Below are 6532 nucleotides of genomic sequence, written 5' to 3'. Positions count from 1 at the left end.
ACAAGGAACCTTAATACCCACAGCACAAGGAACCTTTAGACCCACAGCACAAGGAACCATTAGACCCACAGGACAAGGAACCTTAATACCCACAGCACAAGGAACCTTTAGACCCACAGCACAAGGAACCTTTAGACCCACAGCACAAGGAACCTTTAGACCCACAGGACAAGGAACCTTAATACCCACAGCACAAGGAACCTTAATACCCACAGCACAAGGAACCATTAGACCCACAGGACAAGGAACCTTAATACCCACAGGACAAGGAACCTTAATACCCACAGCACAAGGAAACTTTACACCCACAGGACAAGGAACCTTGGCCAGTGTGTCCTGAAGTTGTAGTAATGTGGAATATGTATGAGTTCCCAGCTCTGCACTTTAGCTGTGGATTTGTCGGCCATGATGAATCTTTATTTCATTAAGGCCGCTTCTATCCAACGCCATCCTCACAGCCAGTCATCACAGCGTCTCTCAGACACGTTTGCAAACCGTCCTGACAGTTCTCCATGAGAGCAGATGTCTTAGTTTGGCTGATAAGTGACCGTTTGTTCCCCGATGAACGAGCTGCTGCAGGCTGTTTGTCAGCACCGAGGAGGAGGAGGAGGAGGAGGAGGAGGAGGAGGAGGAGGAGGAGGAGGAGGAGGAGGAGGAGGAGGAGGAGGAGGAAGAGGAGGAGGAGGAGGAGGAAGAGGAGGAGGAAGAGGAGGAGGAGGAGGAGGAGGAGGAGATGGATGAGTAGAGGTCTGCATGAGAGCAGCCTTGCATGGGAGGCTCATTGACATGTGAGTGGATTGATTTGCATTAAGTGGACAGATCACCTATTAGTCTAATCACTGCTCTCTGCTCATTAGAGGAGTTCAGCTTGCTGCTGCTCCTCGTAGCGTCCATCTCTCTCTCTCTCTTCATGCTGATGGGACGCTTTAATGAACAGAGTGCTCACATGTTCCTGTCTGATTTCATCTGTACATGCAGCGCGCTCAGCCGTGTTTCAGGCTTTTATCACTTAAATGGTTCATGTTTCAATTACTTAACTCACCCGTGTGTCAAAGTGGAGCAATGATTCAGCCTTTTATTGAAGCTAACTGTTCAATAACACAAACCCACGCTGGACTTCCTCTAATCTACTTAACATTAGAGCTTGATCTGCTAGAAAGGACGTCTAAACACAACGTTGGAGGATGCATACCGATCATTCATCTCAGAGATACTCTTAGTGGTGCATGAAGCCATAACGCTCAGTCCAGATCTCCTGAACAGCTTCCACAAGGTAAATACTACACACTGTTCCTTTAAATACTACACAATGCACCTTTAAATACTACACACTGTACCTTTAAATACTACACACTGTTCCTTTAAATACTACACACTGTACCTTTAAATACTACACACTGTACCTTTAAATACTACACACTGTACCTTTAAATACTGCACTGTTCCTTTAAATACTACACACTGTCCCTTTAAATACTACACACTGTACCTTTAAATACTACACACTGCACCTTTAAATACTACACACTGTACCTTTAAATACTACACACTGCACCTTTAAATACTACACACTGCACCTTTAAATACTACACACTGCACCCTTTAAATACTACACACTGTACCTTTAAATACTACACACTATACCTTTAAATACTACACACTGTACCTTTAAATACTACACACTGTACCTTTAAATACTACACACTGTTCCTTTTAATACTACACACTGTTCCTTTAAATACTACACACTGCACCTTTAAATACTACACTATGCACCCTTTAAATACTACACACTGCACCTTTAAATACTACACTATGCACCCTTTAAATACTACACACTGCACCTTTAAATACTACACACTGCACCTTTAAATACTACACACTGTACCTTTAAATACTACACACTGCACCTTTAAATACTACACACTGCACCTTTAAATACTACACACTACCTTTAAATACTACACACTGCACCTTTAAATACTAAACACTATACCTTTAAATACTACACACTGTACCTTTAAATACTACACACTGCACCTTTAAATACTACACACTGTACCTTTAAATACTACACACTGTACCTTTAAATACTACACACTGTTCCTTTAAATACTACACACTATACCTTTAAATACTACACACTGTACCTTTAAATACTACACACTGCACCTTTAAATACTACACACTGTACCTTTAAATACTACACACTGTTCCTTTAAATACTACACACTGCTCCTTTAAATACTACACACTGTTCCTTTAAATACTACACACTGTACCTTTAAATACTACACACTGCACCTTTAAATACTACACACTGCTCCTTTAAATACTACACACTGCACCTTTAAATACTACACACTGTTCCTTTAAATACTACACACTGCACCTTTAAATACTACACACTGCACCTTTAAATACTACACACTGCACCTTTAAATACTACACACTGCACCTTTAAATACTACACACTGTTCCTTTAAATACTACACACTGCACCTTTAAATACTACACACTGTCCCTTTAAATACTACACACTGCACCTTTAAATACTACACACTGCCCCTTTAAATACTACACACTGTTCCTTTAAATACTACACACTGCACCTTTAAATACTACACACTGTTCCTTTAAATACTACACACTGCACCTTTAAATACTACACACTGTACCTTTAAATACTACACACTGCACCTTTAAATACTACACACTGCACCTTTAAATACTACACACTGTACCTTTAAATACTCCACACTGTACCTTTAAATACTACACACTGCACCTTTAAATACTACACACTGTACTTTTAAATACTACACACTGCACCTTTAAATACTACACACTGTTCCTTTAAATACTACACACTGTACCTTTAAATACTACACACTGTTCCTTTAAATACTACACACTGTTCCTTTAAATACTACACACTGTACCTTTAAATACTACACACTGTTCCTTTAAATACTACACACTGCACCTTTAAATACTACACACTGTACTTTTAAATACTACACACTGTTCCTTTAAATACTACACACTGCAACTTTAAATACTACACACTGTTCCTTTAAATACTACACACTGCACCTTTAAATACTACACACTGCACCTTTAAATACTACACACTGTTCCTTTAAATACTACACACTGCACCTTTAAATACTACACACTGTTCCTTTAAATACTACACACTGCACCTTTAAATACTACACACTGCACCTTTAAATACTACACACTGTACCTTTAAATACTACACACTGTTCCTTTAAATACTACACACTGTTCCTTTAAATACTACACACTGCACCTTTAAATACTACACACTTTACCTTTAAACACTACACACTGTTCCTTTAAATACTACACACTGCACCTTTAAATACTACACACTGTTCCTTTAAATACTACACACTGCACCTTTAAATACTACACACTATACCTTTAAATACTACACACTATACCTTTAAATACTACACACTATACCTTTAAATACTACACACTGTACCTTTAAATACTACACACTGCACCTTTAAATACTACACACTGCACCTTTAAATACTACACACTGTTCCTTTAAATACTACACACTGTTCCTTTAAATACTACACACTGTACCTTTAAATACTACACACTATACCTTTAAATACTACACACTATACCTTTAAATACTACACACTATACCTTTAAATACTACACACTGCACCTTTAAATACTACACACTGTACCTTTAAATACTACACACTGCACCTTTAAATACTACACACTGCACCTTTAAATACTACACACTGCACCCTTTAAATACTACACACTGCACCTTTAAATACTACACACTGCACCTTTAAATACTACACACTGTACCTTTAAATACTACACACTGTACCTTTAAATACTACACACTGTTCCTTTAAATACTACACACTGCACCTTTAAATACTACACACTGTTCCTTTAAATACTACACACTGTACCTTTAAATACTACACACTGTTCCTTTAAATACTACACACTGTTCCTTTAAATACTACACACTGTTCCTTTAAATACTACACACTGCACCTTTAAATACTACACACTGTACCTTTAAATACTACACACTGTACCTTTAAATACTACACACTGTTCCTTTAAATACTACACACTGCACCTTTAAATACTACACACTGTACCTTTAAATACTACACACTGTACCTTTAAATACTACACACTGTACCTTTAAATACTACACACTGTTCCTTTAAATACTACACACTGCACCTTTAAATACTACACACTGTACCTTTAAATACTACACACTGTTCCTTTAAATACTACACACTGCACCTTTAAATACTACACACTGCACCTTTAAATACTACACACTGTACCTTTAAATACTACACACTGCACCTTTAAATACTACACACTGTCCCTTTAAATACTACACACTGTACCTTTAAATACTACACACTGCACCTTTAAATACTACACACTGTCCCTTTAAATACTACACACTGTACCTTTAAATACTACACGCTGTACCTTTAAATACTACACACTGTCCCTTTAAATACTACACACTGTACCTTTAAATACTACACACTGCACCTTTAAATACTACACACTGTACCTTTAAATACTACACACTGTACCTTTAAATCCCCTGATATGAGCGTGATATGAACTCTGTATGTTGGAGAGTATTTCTCCTCCTGCTTTAAGATCAGGCGAGTTATTGGAGGAGCAGTTTCTGTGTTTACAGTGAAACTCTTGAAGGTAAACATCTTTCACCTCAGGACTCTTTCACCTGAGCATCTCTGTTAGAGGAAGAAAGAAGAGTGATCCTCAGAGACACTCTGACGAGAGGAAGAAGAGGAAGAGGATGAAGAGGAAGTCCTTTTTAGTCTTTTTCAGCTGCTGAATGACGACAGCATCTCTCCTCTGGAGGCATCAAACTACTTCCTCCTGTTCTCCAATAGTCGAGTGTCTTTTAAGTATCTGAGTAATGATGCATAATTACACTCATGAGTCAGTTGTGCTTTTATAGAAGTGGATAGACAACATGCAGAGATGGAGGATGTGTCTGCAGGAGCAGGAACACGTCGTACCTGGAGGAGCTGTTTCTGCAGAGCATCCAAACACTGAATGTTACCTCCTCTTATTTAGAGCTGTCTGTGTGTAGCATGTGTTTGTAACCCTAACTTCAAACTTCACACACAAACAACAACAAGAAGAATCAGCTGCAGATCAAACAAAGAATACGTACTCACAGGCATGAAACATTCTGCTCATGACACCACCATGTTGTCTTCTTACTTCCTGATTGCAGGTCATGTGACAGCCCTACCTGAGATATTCTTCCTGCAGCTCTTAGCTCCGCCTTGTAAGGAATTGAAAGAAGGATGCAAGGAAAAGGACCGAGGATGCGTATTTACCAAATGAGGCATCTTTACCTGCACAGCATGAGCCTGAAGTCACATCAGGAAGTGATGTCACTGGATGTTTGTACCCACAGGTGTGTGAGTGACAGGTGAGCACACTGCAGCTGTTAGCATGGACTCTTTGCTGCTTGTAGGGCGACTGAAAGATAGGTTGAGTCAGCGTTTCCAACATGGCGTGCACCATCTTCTTCTTCTCTCGATTTAATGGCGGTTCGCAACCAAATTAAAAAGGTGCATACCGCCAACTACTGCACCGGAGTGTGTAACTTCAGGGTGTTTTACTTCAGGTAACATTCTACATGATGCAAACATGAAAACAAATTACCAAACAGTAAACAGAAATTAAGCAAATAAGTAATATATAGTAATAAATAATAATAATAATAATAATAATAATAATAATAATAATAATAATAATAATAATAAATAATAATAATAATAATTAAATTAATAAATACAATAAAAATCTACAAATAAATAAATAATAATAATAATAATAATAATAATAATAATAATAATAATAATAATAAATAATAATAAGTAAGTAATAATAATAATAATAATAATAATTAATAATATCATATAATAATTAATTAATAATATAATACATAATAATAATTAATAATAATATAATTATAATTAAAATAATAAAATACAATAAAAATCTACAAATAATAAATAACAATAATAATAATAATAATAATAATATAGTAATAATAATATAATAATAATAATATAATAATATAGTCAATATAATAAAATATAATAATAATCATAATAATAATAATATAATTAATAATAATAATAAAATAAAATAATAGTACTAATAATAATAAATAATAATATAATAAATCAGAACTAATAATTAAATTAATAAATACAATAAAAATCTACAAATAAATAAATAATAATAATAATAATGACATAGAAAATAATAATGATAAAAAATAGATAAAATACAAATATAGAATAAATAACCAAAAATTTAATTACTAATTGAATAACTTAATTAAAGGCGTGCACCATCTTTGGCCTTCAGAAACTAAAGAGTGACACTCAGACGGTCTCCTCTCACTGTTTGGATTTGGAGGTGTGGCCTGCAGACC

Source organism: Notolabrus celidotus, chromosome 19, assembly GCF_009762535.1.
Source record: "Notolabrus celidotus isolate fNotCel1 chromosome 19, fNotCel1.pri, whole genome shotgun sequence".
Lineage (NCBI taxonomy): Eukaryota > Metazoa > Chordata > Actinopteri > Labriformes > Labridae > Notolabrus > Notolabrus celidotus.
Note: the sequence above shows the minus strand (reverse complement) of the source record.